General features: G+C 37.0%; 1 long non-coding RNA gene across 1 annotated transcript in view; it reads right to left on the minus strand.

Annotated features, from left to right (window-relative positions):
- Positions 1-366: 366 nt before the first annotated feature.
- The window catches only part of LOC142863078 (uncharacterized), a 32,846-nt gene continuing 21,263 nt past the window's right edge, over positions 367-11,949 (minus strand). The window contains exons 2-3 of the long non-coding RNA XR_012913956.1: positions 3,610-3,766; positions 367-1,223 (exon numbers count right to left, since the gene is read on the minus strand). This is a non-coding gene — a long non-coding RNA (uncharacterized LOC142863078). The remainder of the gene's footprint in view (positions 1,224-3,609; positions 3,767-11,949) is intronic.

An 11,949-nucleotide genomic window follows, 5' to 3' on the forward strand; every position in this document is an offset into this window, starting at 1 on the left:
TGCAGATGTTCTAGATTAACCTGCTGTCTGTAACTAACTTGCTGGTCCAACTGTGAATACAATACACTTGAACTAAATTGTATACACAACTAAACTGTATTAAACCCCAGTGAGATTTAGACAGAATTTCTTTTTTCTCTTTCTTATAGGTGCCCAAGGAAGTAATAAAAGGTTTTATCTCTGGGATTGTGCTTAGAATATGCTACAGAAATGTCAGAGTAAGTGCAGAATTTCATGTGGATGTGCATTTGTTGCATATGAATATAGGGAAAATTCTACTTTAAAAAAACATCAAGAAAGAACAAAAGAAAAGAAAAACCCTAATATTTAGTAGAGAAACTTTGAAGTGATTATTTGCTTTAAAAGTTATTTCCTCTGGACACTTTAAGTGTTTAATAACATCCCACTGATTATCAGACTGAGATAAAGGAAAGTGAAATTATTAGGGGCCATAACACTAATATTTGGTTAAAAAGGAGGGAGCACTGAAATTGTGTAAATATAGAGAAATATAAGGATTACAGGCAAAAAATACATGCTACATTCAAATTTATATAGTGAGGCATTTCTATGAAAGTCCCCTCTAGTCTTTCTTTCATTGGATTGTGTTTGGTTTTGCTTCCCCCACGGGATAAAGAAGAAAACCACTAGAGTTTCTCTGACCATCAGTTCCCCAGTTACTGAAACTCCAACTTCAGATCAAGTTACTCTGCCTTAGTTCAACCACTATGTATTGAAGTTTCAGTTTTAAGCCTTCTCAGAGGGTCCCAGTAATGGAGACATAGGCCCAGAGAAGAAGGAATCAGTTCAGTTTTCTTGAGAACTATACGTGAAGAAAGCCTTTAGGCTATACGCCCTCAAAAAGAACAAGAAAGAAATCCATGGGTCTCAGAAATAATTCCATGGTTACAATCTATGGCTTGGCCATTTATCTGTGTGCCAGACCATAAGGGACAGCTGGTTTCTAGGAGCTCAGGCCCATAACAGAGTATTCCAACTATCCAAGGAATGAATTCCCTTTGAATTAAAAAGGGGGAGAGATGATTTTTTTGAAAACCTAAGAGATCCAACAAGAGCAACTGTATGGAAGAAGAAAAAAATTCAGTCAGTAAAATTTAGAAGTTATTTAAACCTTTAATATATAGTCTCTAAATACTTGCCAGTACTCATTTCTCAAATATAATTGCCCAGTGTTGTATTTCACCATCTCAGCTTATGGAATGCTGAACAAGAAAGAAGAAAGGGTGACATTGGAGCAGACAAAAATTAGAAGCATATCCTTTTAAAAAAGGAAACTTAGGGTATGGTCAGTAGCAGCTAAAACTGAACTAGCTAGTTCGCAGCTACCATGAACCTGGGTTTCGGGGCTTTGACAGTATGGATGATAGATAGCATCATTTTCTCTTTACTCCTTAAACCAGATGCCAAGTCCTGCAACACTCTGTCAAGATCCACTTGTACTGTAGCCCCTGTGTTTATCAAGGTAATTTATCCATATTGCATGATGGAGTTTAGATTTTATAGATAAATTATACATTTTTATCAACAGGATTAATAAGAAGGAAAGGGCTGGACATGGTGGCTCACACCCATAATCCCAGCACTTTGGGAGGCCAAGGTGGGAAGATCATTTGAGGCCAGGAGTTCAAGACCAGCCTGGACAACATAGTGAGACACCATCTCTCCAAAAAATTTAAAAATTATCCAGGCATGATGGTGTGAGCCTGTAGCCCTAACTACTGAGAAGGCTGAGGCAGGAGGATCACGTAAGCCCAGAAGCTCAAGCGACAGTGAGTTATGACTGCACCACTGCACTCCGGGTTGGGTAACAAAGTGAGGGCTTGTCTCAAAAAAAAAAAAAAAAAAAAAAATGAGGAAAGGGGAAACAAGAAAGGACTTCAGATCAGAGATTATTATCATTTTACATATGAGAAAACTGAAGCTGAGAAAAGGTGACATGATTTGCTCGATGTCACAGAGCAATCATGGTTTACCCTGTGCTCTTCAGATTTTTTGCTTGTTTCAGTCCTCCAGTCTGGAGGGCAGTGCTCAGACTTTCCTCTCCAAGGAGACTATGCTCTGCCCGACCGCAAGACTCAGTCACATTCTCCTAAGTAGTCATACGATGCCCTTCTGAAGAAGTCAAAGTGCAAAACAATGTGCATTTCCTGCTCAGGTCACAGAGCTCACTTTCTCCCCTATTTCCCACTAGAAACAGCATAATTCAGTTACTTACATCAAACTAAAACTAGGGTTGAAACTTCTCTGGACTCTCTGTCTCCCAGCTACCAAACCTGACAGAACTGGAACAACTGCCCATTGCTGGTCCAAAGTATGAAAAGCAGAGCAGGGATTTAACCAGATACAGGGTGGGAGACAAAGGAAACAATGCAGTAACACTGCTAAAGATTCTGGAAGCTTGCTTTCAGCAGACTCTGCCAGGAATTCCTTCCCCACAAAATGCCCCTCTGGGCATCAGGCCTCAAGGGCTAGGTTGGTCCTTGTATCACACCTAGGTCTCACTTGATGGAAGGACCTCAGATACTCCCTCTATGGTCGCAAATTATAATCCAAAATATAATTTTCGATTCTAGAGGATTCTGGGGTTGGAGGTAGGAGAGGAAGGAAAATCAGGATTTAAGGGGTAAATTTACCATAAAGGCCACCTATTCGTTTATGTATTGTGAGACTAAACTAGTTATAGTTAATAAATACTTTTTAATATATCAATATAATTCTTATTCTTTACAGAAAGTTTTCAGATTATTTATCTGAAATCAGCCTCAAACCTCAAGGTAGGCTAAGTATTTTGCTAGCCCTGTTTCACAAATAAAGAACCTGAGTTACAGAGAGGTTAAGAGTATCTTCCAAGTTCCTATGACTAGCTCCAACCAGCCAGTGGCAGAGTTAAGATTTTGGCCCAAGTCCTCTAAATGATGATTCAGGGATCTTAACAAATTATAATATAGTAGTCCTCCAGTTATCCACAGTTTTGCTCTCCACGGTTTCAGTTACCCATGGTCAACTGTGGTGTGAAAATAGATGAGTACCACACAGTAAGATATTTTGAGAGAGGGAGAGACCATAGTCATATAACTTTTATTAGAGTACATTGGTATGATTGTTCTATTTTATTATTATTGTTGTTAATCCCTTACTATGCCTAATTTATAAATTACACTTTATCACAGATAAGTATGTATAGGAAAAAACACAGTGTATATAGGGTTTGGAACAATCCAGTTTCAGGTATCTGCTGGGGGTCTGGGAACATATCCCCTGCAGATAAGGGAACATATCCCCTGCACTGTACTACTGTGGTCCCATGCTACTGTGACTAATAATAAGGACTAAATATGTGACTAGATGTGTACTTAACAAAATAATAAAATACAATAAAATGAAGAGGTTTAAAATTTGAAAAACAGATCTTGGAGAAGTAAAATAACAACTTGTCCACAATTCTATGAAGTTAAGATAAAAATAATTTGTATCTTACTAAAGTAAAGCACACCATAGTGATGCCCAAAAGAATGACCGGCAACTCCTTGCTTTGCTTCAGATACAGTTAGTTGTCAATAATTATAAGGAAAAAGCATGCACACTTACTGCAACTGACATCTCAAAAATCACTGTATATGGTGTGACCATGTCTTCCATTCTGTGAACTTTGTGTTTGTTCTTTAGCATCTTCAAGACATCTCTACGACCAGGAGTCAGTTAGTTTCATTTGAATGCCAAATCCAGGCCACTTTCTGGAACTGACCTGTGAGTACAGAGAAAAAGATCAGATAGCCAACTCAGACAACTTTCAGATTCTTAGGACAAGTGTCATGATAAGCTTGTCAATTGCTTTTAATTACAATTAACCTCCAAATATAATCATGTTTTAATTTTTTTTTTTTTTTTTTAGACAGAGTCTCGCTTTGTTGCCCAGTCTATAGTGAGCGCCATGGCATTAGCCTAGCTCACTGCAACCTCAAACTCCTGGGCTCAAGCAATCCTATTACCTCAGCCTCCTGAGGCAGTCACAGCTGGGACTACAGGCATGCACCACCATGCCCAGCTAATTTTTTCTATATATATTAGTTGGCCAATTAATTTCATTGTATTTATAGTAGAGATGGGGTCTTGCTCTTGCTCAGGCTGGTCTCGAACTCCTGACCTCAAGCAATCTGCCCACCTCAGCCTCCCAGAGTGCTAGGATTACAGGCGTGAGCCACCGCGCACAGCCTATAATCATGTTTTAAAGCTTAATAGCTGATGTATTACAGGCTTAAAGATTTGTCCTGTTAAATAATTATTATTTCAAATCCAAATGATAACAACAACCGAAAAAGAAAAGATAACTCTGTTTTGATGAAAGAATAATAGCTGCAAAAAGACTAGCTTATTTTTATAGCTAAACCTTAATTATTTTCCTCATAAGTTCTCAATATACAAACAAAAAAAGAAATAGGAGAATAAACATATTTCTGAAAGTGTAAAACAAATGAAAACGGATATAACTTTCTAAATACTTTATTATACAATTTTCCTACAAAATAAATAATTTAGGGAAGACTAACAAGTATGATCACCCCCTTCAGGCTAAACACTGAGTTTATGATTTATAAATAATTTCTCATTAACAATCACATAAACATTTTGAGGTATGTATTATTCTCCCCATTTTATAGGTAAGAAAACTGAAATCAGAAATACAAAAAACTTGCTTAAGGGCACAAAGCTAGTAAATGCTAAAGCTAGGGTTCAAGTCTAAGATAGTTCTTGTGCCAAATGAAGAAAATACATTCATTTAAATATTAATTCAAGACAACTAAACATTTGTACATCATATTTAGGAAGAAACATCTCTTTATTACACAAAAGATATGGTATTTCTTTTGAAAATAACATGTATTGCATTTTTGGAAAATAAAGTAGTACAATCTTCTTATAATAAATCTGGAAAATATATAACAACATAAAGAAAAAATTTCAAATTATTTGTATTCTCACCACCTAGATAAAACTATTGTTAACCTTTTTGTGTATTTTTCTATATAATATGATAGTATTTTTATAATGTAATATTCCATTTTATTTTAATCAGAGAGATTTAAAGGATTCCCCTGGGAGAAAAAGGCCACCCCAGGACTAGTGTTTCAGTAATGGTTCACGTTCAGAGTAGATATATTTATCTGGTCTAACCTTTATGTTGGAGATGAAGAAAGTCCAGAAAAGTAAAGTAATTTTCACAAGATCAAAGAGCAATTTAGTGGTGGAATCAGGACTTAAATCAAGTTCCAGTACCCTGCCAAGTATCCATTCCTTTATGTACCTTTTCTAAGTTTCTCCAGAATTTAGTCCATGATTCTAGATTATAGTCTACCTTGTATTTGCCTCTAGTTATTTCTGATAAACACTTTGCCCCTTTCCCAACTAAATGAATTTTCATCATTTAAATTCCTTTTCTTATCTTTCAGAAGCTTTTTTATTATCCATTCCTGGTAAGTACAATTTTTCAATATCTTGATAACTTATTAAATCAAAATTAGCATCAGAAGAGTTTGTCTCCTAAGTCATTCTGGCCTTTATATGCTCTTTGAGGCTAACCTACACCAACTCTTGAACTGACACAATAGAAGAAGCAAGATAACTAGGATTAATCTGTGTATTTATTTATATATCTATTCATTCAACATGTTTACTGAATACAGACTATGAAGACATTTTTAAGATTTTTTTTTCTTTTGAGATAGAATCTCACTGTCTCCCAGGCTGCAGTGCAATAGTGTTATCACAGCTCATTTCAACCTCCAAATCCCAGCTCAAGCAATCCTCCTGGCTCAGCCTCTCAAGTAGCGAGGACTACAGGCATGTGTCTGGCTAACTGTTTTATTTTTTATAGAGACAGAGTCTCACTATGTTGCCCAGGATGATCTCAAACTCCTGGCCTCAAGCGATCCTCCCACCTGGGCCTCCCAAAGTGCTGAGATCACAGGCGTGAGCCACTACACCCAGTTTAGGATTAATTTTTATGAACCCACTCAGAAGATAAAACATCTAGTCAGATTGGTTTTTCTTTTAAATCTCAAGAAGACTCTATTTATTCCCTGACATTCTCCCACACTGTATGTTTCGTAATTGTAGGAATCCAAATACAGTGACCAAGTTGAATTTCTTCCCTTTCCAGAGGAAGTATGCACCTTGATTTTCACAGAAGCATTTTTCTTGAAGACTCTGGGGTGTTCCAGTGCATTGCAGAAAACGAGGCTGGGACTGCAGCCTCTATACTTTTTGTTTCCCCAGGTAATTAATCTTCAAAATTTCCTTACTCCAATTCAGCCCTGAGCCAAGAGAAAGATACTCTGTTTCTATCTGATTAATTATATTTTTCAGAAAGAAATGAAGTAGAGAAATCAGGGAGTTCTCCAAAGTTACTTACGAGCAAATTTTCTCCAAAACTGGCCTTCCTTCCCTGGAGCAGTGAAAGCTACATAAAGGGCAAAAATCCAGATAATACCCCCAGAAACTTTATGCCAATTATTCCTGAACCAGCCAGTTGTAATAAACGTGAGATCTAGGTCCCAAAGAAGGATTTCTATATTATCCATGGAAATTCCTCTGAGTTACAACCATGATGGTAAGGGTACACAAACCTAACATTCACTCATTCAACAAATGTTCCTGGTTCTGCTGATAGATCATGATGGAAGCTCCTGCCCTCAGGGAGCCTGCATTGTGAGATGAATCACTTTAACTTTGGCAGTCCTCCCCTACCCTCCAGCATGCATTTCACCAGGCCGAAATACTACATCTTGTGCTTAGATCCACATTTAAGGGTTTATTACAGAGAATTATTGAAAAACAAAATCATTAATGCTGAAATGGCACAAGATTTTGAAGAAGCAGTATCTTTTCTAAATTAGAATTCAACATCCTATATCAATATAAATATGTACAACATTTTTGATACAGGTTTCTTCATGGTCTTAGAATAAAAGACTTAGAACAGCGAACTGTCCTCATGCTTAGAAGACAAATGTATAAATGGAAAGATAATTCAGTAAGTGAACTGGCCAACCAGATTATGTTTAAAACAACACAATCTACCATTTGCCACTCCCACCCCCAACACAAAAATCATACCAAAATACTGATTAAAAAACAACTAGCACTCTGGAAGGCCAAGGCGAGAGGATCGCTCAAGGTCAGGAGTTCAAAACCAGCCTGAGCAAGAGCGAGACCCTGTCTCTACCAAAAAAAAAAAAAAAAAATAGAAAGAAATTAACTGGCCAACTAAAAACATATATATATATATATATATATATATATATATATATATATATATATATATATATATATGTCAGCCAGGCATGGTGGCGCACACCTGTAGTCCCAGCTACTTGGGAGGCTGAGGCAGAAGAACTGTTTGAACCCAGGAGTAGGAGGTTGCTGTGAGCTAGGCTGACGCCATGGCACTCTAACCCGGACAACAGAGTGAGACTTTGTCTCAAAAAAATTTTTTTAAAAACCCTACTAGTGTTCTCATCTATGTAAAAAAAGAGAAAAGAAAATAAAAGGGGGAAAAAAAAAAACCTAAAACTTGATGCTAAAAGTCATGTAAATTTTTTTGTTTTAACAATATCTAACATACTCCACTAAATATTTTATCAGCCTAAAGTTATCTTTAGGTTAAACACTTTAATAAAACTTCATAAATCAGCATACTTGACTACTTACCTAGTAGTACCTAAATATAGCATCTGTTAACTATACAATAGAAAGATATTGGAACCTTTTTTAAAAAGAGATTTCTTGGGTAGTATTTAGGCCTATGAAGTGAGAGAAATAAATCATGTTAGGCTGGAAGGAATCAGAGGCCATTTACTTCAAGTTCCTCATTCTACAAATTACTAAAATTGTAGAAAATTGGCTCATATTGTTGAGGGCTGGTTTCTCATGCTTCCATGATCTTGGGATAGGTACTTGTCCAGGTGTTTCTTGCAATGAAGACAGTGAGAAAGACTTTGAATTTGGAAACTAACAGACCTGGAAAATGTGTGTGAAGTACATAGTAGGCACTTAATAAATAGCAGCTGTTACTTCACTGAATATCACTGTACTGTTTGTTTTGTTTTGTTTTGTTTTTATCAGGGTCAGTATGTCTCCAATCAGAGCCTATGACTGATTTCTCAGTTGGTCTCCTGGAACCCCTTAAGCTTCCTAGTTGCCTAAGCAGTACTCACCCCTAAATATAGATTCCTCAGTGGTCAAGGAAAAATGGGTATGTGGGACAACAGATAAGACTACAATTAATTCAATAAACATTTATTAAGCACATTCTATGTGTTTGTCAGTTTCTGTACTAGGCTTGCCTGGGAAAGATGGCCAATATTGATGTCTAAAACTTTTCTCCATGAGTACCTGTGTTCAACAGTGAGCCTTAAAAACTTTAAAAGACCTTGTATTTATAAGGTAGTATCTTTCATATGAGATTACCATCTTCATTAATAAAATCATCTTTGGAGAAAACTATTAGGTAAAAATTGCATAAAAGTTCAACTTTTACTGATGAGCTACACTTTGCTAGGCAAGGTAAGTAATAAACTGTTTCTCCGTTAGAAATATTTTAATCTAGTTGAGGAGCTATTTATACCCACATAATCATCCATTATATGACTTCCCATTTCATTTAAGTCTCAGCGACCATCTGATTTAGGTTGGCAAATCAAGTACTAACTTCATTTTACAATTAGTTATTAAAGCTCAGAATTTAAACAACTTGTTTAAGGTTACAGAGCAAAGATAGTGGTAGAAAAGACACTCATACTCAAGTCTCTAAAACAGATAATAAAAAGATTAATGTGTCTAGAAAGCTATAAAGCATTAGCCAAATTAACATTTTGTTTTTGTTTTGTTTTGTTTTTTGTTTGTTTGCTTGTTTTGACACTGGGCCTTTCTCTAATGCCCAGGTGGGAGTACAGTAGCACAAAGATAGCTCACTGTAGCCTCAAACTGCTGGGCTCAAGCTATCTTCCTGCTTCAGCCTCCCAAGTAGCTGAGACTACATGCATGTGCAACTATGCCCAGCTAATTTTTCTATTTTTGATAGAGACAGGGTCTTGCTATGTTGCTTAGGCTAACGTTATAATTTTTATTCTTTAACTCCAAACCCAGTGGAATCCATTATTATTTTTTGCTTAGAAGACTATAAGATTGAGTCAAATGCTAGCCTGGATATTTCAAATTACAAATGCTACAGTTCAATTTCCTTTTACTATGTGTCTATAGATAACATCAATAATCATAGTGAATTAACTTTCTTCACTCTTTAATCCTTTCATCCTCAATGTGACATTTTCCTTTTCAGTTAATATAACAGAAATGAGCTTCATCACACACATCTGACCTCTGACTTTAGAAGAAGCTCACAGCACCATTTTTACAATAGCATATATACTTTACATTTTTTTAAAAAAGGGCTACATATGAAGAGGGATGAATGAGTGACAGTTAAATAGCTACCTTGTTTCTGCTGGTGATAGAAAAGGAATTCCCTTAACATACAGCAGAAAAGGTTTCGGTAAGATAGGAGGAAGTTACTATATTTTCTTTTTCTTTTCTTTTTTTTTTTTTAAGGCTGGTCAAGTGGAGCAGTGGCAGTAGAGAAGGAACAAAGGAATCTGTAACTGGTTGTGATCAATTAATTGTAAACACCACTGCACTGGGACCAACCAGGTTATTATATTTTCTGAGGGATTAGAATGACTTCCTGGAGGCCCTCATTCATAATTTAGAAAAAGAAATGGAAAAAGTTGTCTTTGTGAGCAAGTTGGAATAAGGTTCACCCACCTGGCATCTTAATAATTCTTCCAGTCTTAGAAGTCTATGATTTTTCTCAAACAGGCAGCTAAAACATTCAGATAGCCACATTTGTGAGGAATAACAAACCACTCAAAAAAGCAAACCAAATACTAAAAGACAGGAAAAAACAGATTCCTAATAGATTATTAAATACAGACCCTAACAACTGAGAATGGTGTCATAAAAGAAGACATACCTTTCCTAAATGATCCTTTGATCCCCTTATTACAGCAAGAACTTTAGCCTTGATATACCATGGAGGCTATCACATGCATCACACTGTAGCCAGGTTACATGCTACAGAGAAGTGGAGAAAAGAAGAGGCAAAGCTCAAAGGACCAAGAGTAAATGAAACTAAAATTATTCCTCAACTGTAGTACATTTAGAACCTACTGTAGGCAAAATTGGGGATTAATCAGTTTGTCCTGGACATCTTCCCTACTTGACTGGTGGGGTGTACCCCAAAGTTTTAGTACTAAGAATCTAACATCTCCTTTTCCTTGCTCTAATCAAACACTGTCCTCAGGCAGAATCAAATGTCAGTCACATACACCACATTTTATTTTTATTTTTATTTTTTTTTTTGGAGACAGAATCTCACTTTGTTGCCCAGGCTAGAGTGAGTGCCATGGCGTTAGCCTAGCTCACAGCAACCTTGAACTCCTGGGCTCAAGCAATCCTCCTGCCTCAGCCTCCCGATTAGCTGGGACTACAGGCATGTGCCACCATGCCCGGCTAATTTTTCTATATATTAGTTGGCCAATTAATTTCTTTCTATTTATAGTAGAGACAGAGGTCTCACTCTTGCTCAGGCTGGTTTTGAACTCCTGACCTTGAGCAATCCGCCCACCTCAGCCTCCCAGAGTGCTAGGATTACAGGCATGAGCCACCATGCCTGGCCACATACACCACATTTTAAATGCTTAGAATAATGTCTAACTCACAGTAAATGCTATATATGTTGGCTATTCTTATTCTTTTTTTTTTTTTTTTAAGAGACAGGGTCTCACTCTGTTGCCAAGTCTGGAGTGCAGTGGCATAATCATAGCTCATTGCATCCTCAAATTCCTAGACTCCAGTGATCATCCTGCCTCAGCCTCCCCAGTAACTGGGAGGACAGACATGTACCAAGATGCCTAGCTCATTTTTTTAAAAAATATTATTATTATTTTGTAGAGACAAAGTCTTGCTGTATTGCCCAGGCTGGTCTCAAACTCACAGCCTCAAGCAATCCTCCTACTTTTGCCTTCCAAAGTGCTGGGATTACAGGCATGAGCCACTACACCCGGCTCTCTTATTATTTTTATTATGTTACTTGTATTTGTATTTTAAGTCTCTCTGCTCTGGATTGAAAGGCATTGTCTCTACTAATGGAATCTGAAATATCAGTGAGCAGATGTGGAGAAATATTTTGGGAGATTCCTGAAATAAGACTTTGTAGGCAACCACCTACTCATCAAGTACCGCATGCTTTTTCTACTAAGTAATGGCTGTGTGCCTAAGCAGCGATTATTAAACTTTCCCTGAACACCAGAGAAAGATACACCTACATGGTAAGCAGTGAAAATTTTTCTATGGCTCATATATGCTCAAAGATCTATTTGTTAGACCCTAATGAACATGGTAATTAAATCAAGCTTGGAGTACCTGCCCATGAGGGAGGAAAACTGAGGCACTAAATGGAGATAATTTCACTCTACTGGCCTGATCCTCACACCCCCTATCCCACACCACCACATTTGTTAATGCGAAGGTTTCTTCTTCTGTAATTATTTACTTCTCTGCACAAAAATGGAAACCTAAATACCATGATGGTCCCCATAGCTAAAAAAGAAAGTACATAATTGTTAGGAGTAAAGGGAGATGAAAGAAAGAGCATTAGCAGCTCTAATTGTATGGACTGTTTATTTGTTTGGTTTGTTTCTTAAGTGTTTAAAGACTCTTTTAGAATAAAAGTACTAAGTGAAAGGAGCATAAGCCACACAGATTCAGAAAACGTCCTAACGAAACACAATTAGGTTTCTCCACCTCCCTACCATCCAATGACAAGTCACCATGACTCCGCTCTCCTGCCTTTGTCCAGTCTATACTCCCTCT

The sequence above is a fragment of the Microcebus murinus genome, chromosome 21 (assembly GCF_040939455.1).
Source record: "Microcebus murinus isolate Inina chromosome 21, M.murinus_Inina_mat1.0, whole genome shotgun sequence".
Lineage (NCBI taxonomy): Eukaryota > Metazoa > Chordata > Mammalia > Primates > Cheirogaleidae > Microcebus > Microcebus murinus.